The following is a 10894-nucleotide window of genomic DNA, read 5'->3' on the forward strand; positions in this document are numbered from 1 at the left end:
AGCAGGAATTCCCACCCTGCATAGCTCTGTGGACTGGGATTTTGCACCTGGCTGACACCCAGGAGCACCCATCTCCACTCCAAGCAGGGAGGAAAGCAGCGGGAAGCAGCTCTTCCCTGTGGACTCTTCTCTCAAAGCCAGACACATTTTTGAATTACATATATCTTTATGCCATCAGAGCCTGCAGCGCAAAAACTGAAATGATCAGAAAGCGATTCCTCTATTCTCTGCATGTCCGTGAGCCAGGAATACACTAGCTCCACACCAATCTTTTGCTTCACTTGAACCAAGCCACAGTTTGACCAGCTCTATTCTTTTAAAAGGAGAGATTTGCTGGTTTTAATCTGTTCCAGCCAACAAACAAACTGAAAGCAAACATTTCCATTTCTAGATCAGTCTGCAGGTTTCCTCAACTTGTCCTAGAAATTAACCCACTCTCTTTTTTCCCCCCCTCTACCAGACAGGATCCCACACATGTTTACAGTCTTACCCAAGACTTTTAATCTCTCTAATTTACCTGACTTCTAACTTTAATACCTGTCCTCACATACCTAACATCCCAGATAGAAAAGCATTACTCCTCCAGCTAACATCCTTTCAATAAGGACAACTTTTAAAGTGTTAGACTCAGCACTAGGTAAGGAGTTTTGATGACCATTTTAGCCACTTCTTTTACCATTTTTGTACACGGTATTAAAAATGAAAAAAAAAAATAAAGAGGGGGAAAAAGAAGAACAATAACAAAAACAGAAAAGGGGGGTGGGAAGAAACATTACCAGTTACAAAGGATGTGTGCTTTGCATTAAAACCTTATCAATTTTTTTCTATAAGGGTAGTTTTAAACACTACCCTAACTCCGTAAGTAGGACTGCTAGTGAGGTACATAAACCTGGCTCTCTGACTTGATCAGCATAATTGTTCACCCGGACTGTTTGGCTTGATAAAGCCCACTCACAAGCGGAACAAGCCCTCAGATATTCTTTGATATGTTGCTGCAAAGACTGCTGGTAAAAGGGAGAGAATAAACTGCTCTTTACAACTGAAGGAAGTAATAGGCTTAATGTATAGCAAAGATGACTTAAGTTAACCATTAGGAGAAGCTTTACAGCCGTGAGGATAATTAATAGATCGCCAAGAGATTGCGAGGTCTCTGTCCTTGGAGGTTTTTCATTACGGCTTAGGCAAAATCAGACAGGGATGGGTTACCACTGCCAATCCTACTTTCTACAATTCTGTGTATCTGTATTTGGGTACAGAAGCCACAGCTATTACCTCAATTTATCTAATAGGTATTATGGAGTATCACCAAGTATTATATGAAGTATCATTAGATTAATTAATACATGATAATTCAGTAGTACTGAGAAGTCTTGGGAGAAGTAGACTGATGTGTTAGAATGAGGACAAGGCAAACGTAGCCCTGTGTGCGATTCATCACTCCGCTAAACTCAGCTTAATTTCCACTTAGGCTTCTAAACACCCTCTGGCCTGAGAGCAGGGCAGGGAAGCCATGAATCTGAGACCTATGTGATAGTTATGGTTACTATTTAATAAACATTTCTCTTTTTTTTTTATTCTTCACTTGTTTATTCATATCAATTTATAGCCATCAACATAGCAGCAACAGTAAAATGCTTGGACCAAACTAAATCGTGTCCTGCAGAGGGCATCACAGAGACGTACACAAACACTTACACTAAGTATAACTTTGGTCTTTGAGTGAGACAGGTTTTCTTCTGCTAGAACTGCTTAACTTCTGATTCCTCAGGAGCTCTGTCTCTCTGCTGTTCCCTGCCCTGATGAAGATGATTGCTCTCCCACAGGACTTTTAATCCCTGTCAACATTTGCAGGAACGATGTGACATTTTGCTTTTCTTTTTGCTTACTCCTATTTTAAAAAATAAAATAAAAAAACCCTAAAAAATCTAAAATCTCATCTTGGCATGGCCTACACCTGCCAGTCACATTCTAGCAACTGGTTGAGACTGGCAGGAGGATTTAACTTTTGCTAATCATTCAGAGATAGTTTGCCATCAAGCATATGGCAAAAATCAAGTAAAAGAGCAAAATGTCTCAGAGTCTCAATGAATATATCCTCTGAAATGCCCTCCATCAGATTATTACCACCTTTGCAAGTCAAAGAAGCCTAAATCAAATTCAAGAGCAATGACTGACTGCTGCGATGCGCAGAGAACACGACTCCAGCATTTCCCAGAATGACCCCACCACTGAACGCTAGAGAGCAGCCTTTCTCCACCATATTAAGAATTGGAGTGCTTTCCCTCTGCTTTCTGAAGGCAAGAGAAAATTGACCCCTATTCTGAGAATTCAGTGCATTCCACAGAGAAAAATTATTCCGATGTCTGATGAGACTGGATTGAACCATAAATCTGCTAGATAGGATAATCATAGCATTTCTTATGCATACCAGCTGTCGGTAGTTTGCACCCAGCCTTCAGAGAGTCACACATTTTTGCTGCGGACTTATCTTCTCATCTCAGTTATTTGTATTACTGCAGCACTTAAAACTAAAAACAGATGTGGCTCCAAAGGGAACTTGAAATTAATAAGGAAATGCTTATGTCTATTTACAGTCTGCAACCTCAGTTTAAAAGGGTTAAATAAAATAGTGAGTTTTCAGCAATACTGGGTATTACACCTAAATGTCTTTAGTGCTAGCTCTTTTCAATACCGTGTGCATTAAGCCCACAGGGATTAGGCCTTTGGAGTGCTTAGGCCATGCACTGAAATGGCAGCGCTGGGATCTAAAATTCGTTTCCTGCCTGTAGGTTATCTATTCATCAGGACTGGGAGATACGTACAGTTTCTTCCACAACCCCCACCAGTGCATGGGCACATCTCTGACAAGGCCCTTTGTAAGACCGGGGGAGACTGTTGTGTCGTAATTCTGCAGAGGTGGCAGAAAAGGATGCCTATTAGTGCTGTCCATAACAGCAAGTCTGTGACACATAAAACCTGTCTCCTAAGCAATGCAGCACGGTTTTCAACTCGTCTGCTAAAGCCCCGAGTCACCCAGCTGAAACACCACCAGTTCCACAACTAAAAGACTACTGGCAGCTTCACTGCATTTGGAATAACTTTAATTAATATCATTCTGTTCAAGACACAACTTTAAAAGGCACAGAAGGGAATGACATGTCCCTTTCTTGTCATAATACAGAGATACATAAAAATATCATAATCTGGGGATATCTGGTACGAAAGCCCATTGAAATAAGACATATAAATGTAGACTACAGCTGTACATATGTATTTAAAGCAGTACTTTGTACAACGCTTCACACCTTAGCACTTAGAAAAAGTCCCAGTGTTGATAAGAATACTGACTTTTAAATCATGATCAGTGTACAATTCATCACCATGACCATCAGATAACCTACATTCGGGCAGCAGCACAGATAGAAGCAAAGATTTTCAATAGCAAAATCACAGGTCTCTCTCACTTCAGTTCAAAGGGGGTTATCAGACATAGACTTACGAGGGCTATTACTCTCTTTGGAGTTAGACAGCAATAGTAATTCCCTGGACCTCTGCCCTCACATCACATCATTATTTCTATTTGTTCTCTTGTTCTGAATCGAAACATTCAGTACAGGGCAGCGTATTTTTGCTAAGTGCCTATATGTTGCCTAGCACAGGAGCCTCAGGGGGCCCCGAGTACAGCTGCAGTACAAATCCTAAATTGTTGTTTGACAGAAAAAAAATCACTAACTAGTCCTACTCCACAAGCTTTTCATGACTCATTTCAGGTTAACATACAATCATCTGTTTTTAAGTAAGACTCTTCCCCCAAATGTGCATTAAAAAAAAAAAATCATTAACATGAACATCACCGCATCACAAGCAGTTAAATCATACAGCCCAGCCAAATTTTGCCCACTTGTAAAGATATTTAAACTATACAGGATGATCCTAAACTGTGCCTGATTGCCTTGTTTGCCAGTAACAACTCAGTTTAAGTGACAAATGTATTTAGAAGCTTATTTCTTTAAAATAAATACAGGCAGTCTTTATATTTTGTGATCCAGCTCCGTTCTTTCCCCAAAGACAATTCCTGCTAAACCCATCTCACTCAAGGGAGCGTCAGATGGAAAGGGCAGAACCAACACCAGCAAGGTCCCTACCCACAGCCAGCAAGAGGAACCATTCACTACATGTTAAGCATGGCATGAAGATGCTATGTATGAAGATGCCAAAAAAACCCAAAAAACTGAGAGGCAAAAAAATTGCTGGGTGTTCATAAGTGAAGACAGGAAACACAAACATTGAAAGATTTAATGATGGATGAAGTCTGTGGAAAGCCAAGACCAGAACCAAAGTGTTCTAGACACTAGTTGATAACCATTCTCACAAGACCTTTGATCCCTTCCACATTATTGAGCCAGTGATATTGATAATATTTAACACTCATCTTTTTCTCGCCTGAAAGACCTAAAAGTAAGAAAAAGTAAAAAAGTAAAGAAGTAAATGCATGTCCCAGTGAGTAGCATTCTTTACTTCAGAGTTGCTAGTACCTTCCTGGTAGCAAAACTAATGAAACTCAACTCATCCACATTTTTACTGTTCCACCATACAAAGAAACAGTGGAAGGAAGGAAATGTCTAATTTGCATAATTTTAGTTCTACAGTAATTACTGTATGTGAGGAAATATTTACTAGAGTGTAAATCTGAAGAACTATGGCTATTTGGTTTCAAATATGGAAACAGAAGATAAAAATGGGGTACAAGGAAAAAAGAAATAAAACGAGGTTTAATAAAATAAGTTTTGTCTCAATTATTCACTCATTGAAACAGGGATGTTAAACATTCTCAGATTAGTCAAGTTGCAAATTCAAATAAAAACTTTAAATTAATTCTACAATTGTGAAACACACAAAGCACCCAACAAAGTTGATCAATTACTGTAAGTCCTCTTCTGGCAAATGAAGATAGCAGACAATAGTTGTTGGTTTTCAAAGTTGGGGGGGGGGGGGGGTTTTTAATGAAAACAAAAGAATCCATAAAGCTACTTTTGTCATTTTCTTTCTTTTCCGGCTCAGCACTTTTTGTGCTGGATAGCAGACACTGTGAACCACGACATCACTAATCTGTATTTTCTGAAGTCTGATTTTCTTAAATTACAATGGCTTTTAAAACATCTCAGCTAGCGCTGATCAAAAGTCTTTACACAATGGTTTCTCCAATGAAAAATGCAGATTTGATAAAGTATCCCACAAGAAATGTCTTTTCATATGTACAAGATCGACCCATGTCTCTTTTTACATTTATGTTATAAGAAAATAACCATGTCAACCTTATCAAATCCTCTGATAAGGATGAAACAAAGAATGACTATTTCTTTCAGTAAACATTTATTTTGCTTTCATTCAGGATGAAACCAGCGGACAGATTTCTCAGGCAGCTGTTAGCAAAAAATTTACTAATTCTACTGAATTCACGAGGAGTCTTTCATTAGTTTAAACAGACTCTAGACCAGGCCATACAGACACAGAACATGGGAGAACCACATAGTGTGTCTCAGTCTTAAAGCTCTTTCTCCAGAGCTAAATCGTCTCCAGTATCTGCTCAATGCAGGACTATAAGGTATAGGCTACTCTTCTCCAGTTCTGCTGTCAGTTCATTTCTATAGTCAGCACAGAGACTGATCTTTCTTAGACAGGTAGGTTTTGCACCTAAAATATTACAGGTCAGATAATAACTGATGGATAAGATCGTGGTCCTTCATTGCCCCTACCCCAGTATACCGAAATGGAATACCGTGCAAGATCTATCAAGCAGTATTTATATCCCTATTCTGACTTTTTTTGACCTCCTTTCATCCCTGTACATATCATTCATTGCCCATATTCCCTTTTTCCTAATTTGGTGCTGGTTTACTGCTTTATAGTACATGTAGATATCTGTTAGCTTTGATTATCAGTAGCAGATACACAGTGAGAAAACCTTCACTGAAGGCTGGTGAGAGCAATGAGACCTGTCAAGCTATGAAATCTGGCAAGACAGCATCTGCTTAACGAAGATAGCTTCCTTGCAAAGCCAGTATGAAAGGTGTTGTCTACAGCTCTCTTCTACTTATGGACAGAAAATGCCAAGATAATGGGGCTTTCAACCTAGGCTACCTGAAGGCAAGGAAGACAACTGTACTCGCATTTGGGGTTTTTTTAAACCCTTTGTTTTTCAGCCAGAATGCAGTCTGATGAGAGTCCTTTAACACGTTCCACAGGTCTCCTAAAGCTCCAGGAGACCATACCAGTCTCTCCTACCTGTTCATTGGGAGGGAGCATCAAAGCACTTCAGTTTATAAAAGTGCTAAGGTCTATGGCATAAACACCTCCATGTGGCTAGGAAATTGAGGGTGGGTTAAGACAGGCATTAGAAATTCTAAGTACCTTGTACATTATTTGTACTGTGGCTGCTGAGATCCTGTCTGCTCAGTCCAACCGCAGGGTCAGTTACCCAGGCAAAGCCAACACTGACTATACCCAGGGTGACTTGACGTTACAAAGATCAGCTACAGGAATAAAGACATCTTTAGCACGGCAGCATCTAGCACTATAGAACACTATGAGCTGCCCTGTGTCCTGTGTTGCTTTTCCTTCATTACGTGATACAAGATTGTCAGGTGTGCACAGAGCTAAGGACACAAAATAACTGTTACAGGACCAAGGACGAAGTATTACGTTTGTATCTGTAACGTCCAAATTCATTTCAGTAGCCTTTAGGACCTTTATCACTGTAGGTTCTTTCAGTAAACAGAAGAGAAAAATACATATGTGCAGAAAACTATTCATTCCTCTTTACGCCTGAACGGAGATCTTGTCTTTATCAACTGGGAAAAGCCTAGAGAGACTTTCCTCATACTTTAGGTGCCTCAAAGTGTCTAAACTTAGATAGGAGCTCAACCTAATGCCATAATCTCAGTGCGGTTAAAAGCTTCAATCGCTGTGTTCTGCAGATTGTCTATTTTAATCCATCAGTATCTGAAATCTGTATACTAGGGCAACAACACAGGAATAAAGAAGATGTCATCTTATCAGATGAAAAGGAACACAGGCCAACCAGATACCATTTATAGACAGTAAGCATCAGAAGTGACAACCAAAGCCAAGACTCCTGGGGGAGAGAATGTTGGTTTGTCCTATAATTAAATTCACCCTCCCTTTGCCAAGCTCCCTAATCCTGTTTTGAGTGGGAGTCATTTTCCGACAGGGAAAATAATATATATGGAATCAAACAAGTTGCCTCAGGCAGAGCCGAGCAGGAGGGAAGGGTGGGAAGCACACTCTTCGAATAGTTTCCACTCCTGCTTTCTGCCCGCTGACCACAAGCTGTTGCAATGCAAACTGCACGACAGGCTGCAAGGACCGGCTCAACCAAACAGCCATCCTGCCATGGCCTCCTTTCTGTCCGGCTTGTTTCAAGTGAAGACCATTTCAAGAGAGTAGGAAATGAGACAGCCTGATAGTTTAGATGCTCAGTAATTTGACCCAAAATAGCCCCATCCTTCACAAAAAGAAGGACATAAGAGCCTTCGATGCAAGTGTATAACCGTGACCCCTGAAGCACCTAAAGGTCTTCAGAAGCCCCGGGGTTAGGCTTCAAGACTGGACGCCTAGTCCCAGTCTTTACCTTACCCCTGAATTCCTCTGTGGTTTTGAAGAGTCTTGACTCCATTGCCCAGCTGTATCACAGCACTGATAGAGTATCTGTGTTGTCTATCGTGGCCAGCAGGTCGAAGGAGGTGATTCTGCCCCTCTACTCCACTCTCGTGAGACCCCACCTGGAGTACTACATCCAGCTCTGGAGTCCCCAATATAAGAAAGACATGGACCTGCTGGAGCATGTCCAGAGGAGAGCCACAAGGATGATCCGAGGGCTGGAGAACCTCTCTTATGAGGAGAGGCTGAGAGAGTTGGGGCTGTTCAGCCTGGAGAAGAGAAGGCTCCATGGAGATCTTATTGCGGCCTTCCAGTACCTAAAGGGGGCCTACAGGAGAGCTGGGAAAGGACTTTTTACTAGGGCATGTATTGGCAGGACAAGGGGGAATGGCTTTAAACTGGAAGAGGGCAGGTTTAGATTAAACATTAGGAAGAAGTTTTTCACTTTGAGGGTGGTGAGGCACTGGCACAGGTTGTCCAGAGAGGTTGCTGAGGCCCCATCCCTGGAGGTGTTCAAGGCCAGGCTGGACGAGGCCTTGGGCCACCTGGTCTAGTGGGAGGTGTCCCTGCCCATGGCAGGGGGGTTGGAACTCGATGATCTTCAAGGTCCTTTCCAACCTAAACCATTCTATGATTCTGTGATTCCATCAACTCTTTGGGGTAAGGAAATTCTAAATCCTGCGCGCAACCTTGTCTAGTGGGATGTGTCCCTGCCCATGGCAGGGGGGTTGGAACTCGATGATCTTCAAGGTCCTTTCCAACCTAAACCATTCTATGATTCTGTGATTCCATCAACTCTTTGGGGTAAGGAAATTCTAAATCCTGCATGATTCTGTGGTCAGTGAAGCACATTAACACCTAAAGTATGCCTCCTTTCCTGCTAATCTCCGTTTAAAGATGAGTAGAATAATCACAGAACCATAAAATAGTTTGGGTTGGAAGGGACCTTGAAAGGTCCAACCCCCTTAATAAATTGATGCAACCCAAAACTTGGGTTTATAACTTTCTCCTGTAAGTCTGAGTACATGTGCAATTTTGGTTTTCACCATTGTCTCCAGTAACACTTGTCCTTGTTGGCTAAGTGCAAAATATAAGATAGTGCAGTAATTTGTTAAAATGGGATTAGACAGTTTTCCCGTTTTGCTCAAAGGGAAGCTTCACTAGGGATTCCTGTTTTAACTCTGAAAAACACTGACCATTAACTGTTTCAAATCACTTTTATGAAAGTGTAATGACTTTTACTGAAATTCTACTGTAGGAACACTGCATGTAGCAACACCTTCCTGAACTGAGAACTGTTTGGAGCTTTTCCTTGAGCCGAAATAGTTTGAGGGTCTTTTTGTGATACTTCTGTTTGCTATTCAACAAAAAGTTAAACTTTTTCAAGCCCATCAGATGACCTAGATGATGAGGCAAAGGCAAAAAGAGCCGATTCAGAACTTCTTTCCCATATTAACCACCTAACAAGAAAACAAGCTGGATCCTTGCTTCATGAATGAGCTGTGCTCACTGCTGCTTATTGGGTAACATTTGGTTGTTCAAGAGTGATTTGGCACTTTTCCAATACAGCTGACAGCTAAATAATATATAATCTGTTTTTCAGCAAAGCAATTACTAAGTAAACCTGAATACACTGAAGGAGTAAACGACAGGTTACAACACCTAGAACAAGATGCCACACCTGAAAAAGCTAATATTACCTGAATAACTATTATCTGTAATCACCAGAATATGCTGAAATTATTGCTTTATTTAGTGGAAGATTAAGCCACCTGCTCTTAAAAATACATGCTAAGTACTTGTTTACTGCTCTTTCCTCCTCACACACACTTAAGAGATTCCATAATTATTCCAGTGGCACATTACTGGAAATTATGCATGAACCTCAAGTTTCAGGGCCAAATTGTTCCAAGAGACAAAGTACTCTTAATTAAGCTACTCACCCCCCTTAGAAGGAAAGTAGAGAATCTGATCTTGTGTCAGAGCTCAAAATTCTAATTGTGAAAATACTACATTTTCAGAATAATGAAAGAAATTAAGATAAACTAAACTGAAAAGTGTTCTGTCTTTACACTGAAATTAACCCTCTGATTCCTCACTCACAGCAAAATATTTTTGAGAGTCAAGCAAAATATTACATTTTCACCAACACTTCATTTCCTGTTCAGCTAGATGAAGAGGAGCTTAAAATTTAAATTAAAGTACTTCTATTTTCTCCTCCGCATTTGGTTGAACAAAATAGTTAAAAGGTTTCAATGAATTTCACTAGGTTCTGGAAGTTTATTTTTTAAGTACTTTCCCCACCACTGAATTAGAAACTTGTTACTATTATATATTATTTCTTTGTCATACTTATGACAAGTATGATAAAGCCACCAAGGATTTTCTTTAAGCTGTCCTCTCTGCTTTGAATTTCACAGTAGCAGTATTGAAAGTAATGATCATCATTGTCAATGGATATCCCTAATCAAAGATATTCATTTAGAAACAAATTGTGATGCTGATAACCACAGCAACAAGCTGCAGATGGAGAAGGCACAAATTGCTACTTCCCTTCCATCTTCTATGTCAGTCTAACGCTTGTGATGTTTCACCCATCATTAAACCATAGGAGAGCCCAACACATCATAAGACCATGATTATGATAACATAGCTGTTTGAACATACTATATGCCCCTTATAAAAAGGAGAGTCTAGTTTCATTAAGTTATTGTTATATACTGTAGGATTTTTCTGAAGTTATGTGTCTGCTATGAAAATCACTACACCATAGCGGTAAATACATCTTAAAGCAATTAAATGCATTTATGCGGTCTTCCAAATCAAGATATTCTATCATCTCAGACATAAAATAAGTATCAGGAATAAATGTGCTATTGTAAAAGGAACTGAAACAAAACCAGCTCCCAACATCTAACCAGTCTGGAAGAGTTTTGACCCAGTTTTGCACTTCCCAGCAAGCATCTTCCTCTCTAATAAGCCAGACCGAGGGTATGTGTACATAGTCTTTCGCAGACAGATATGAACAAGCTTTGCCTTTGCCGCAAGCAGCTGCCACGCTATTCTTCTGGCATAAGCAGGATGCAGTGCCAATGGCAACACCTTGCCCTTCAGCAGCTCTCATCTCCTCAGCGTGAGCGCTGTAATAGCCGTGGCAGCACAGCTTCTGATCCAGGAATTGTGCACACATGGCTGAAACGCTTAAGTGCCTGCT

Source organism: Charadrius vociferus, unplaced genomic scaffold (genome assembly GCF_000708025.1).
Source record: "Charadrius vociferus isolate BGI_N301 unplaced genomic scaffold, ASM70802v2 scaffold650, whole genome shotgun sequence".
Classification (NCBI taxonomy): Eukaryota; Metazoa; Chordata; class Aves; order Charadriiformes; family Charadriidae; genus Charadrius; species Charadrius vociferus.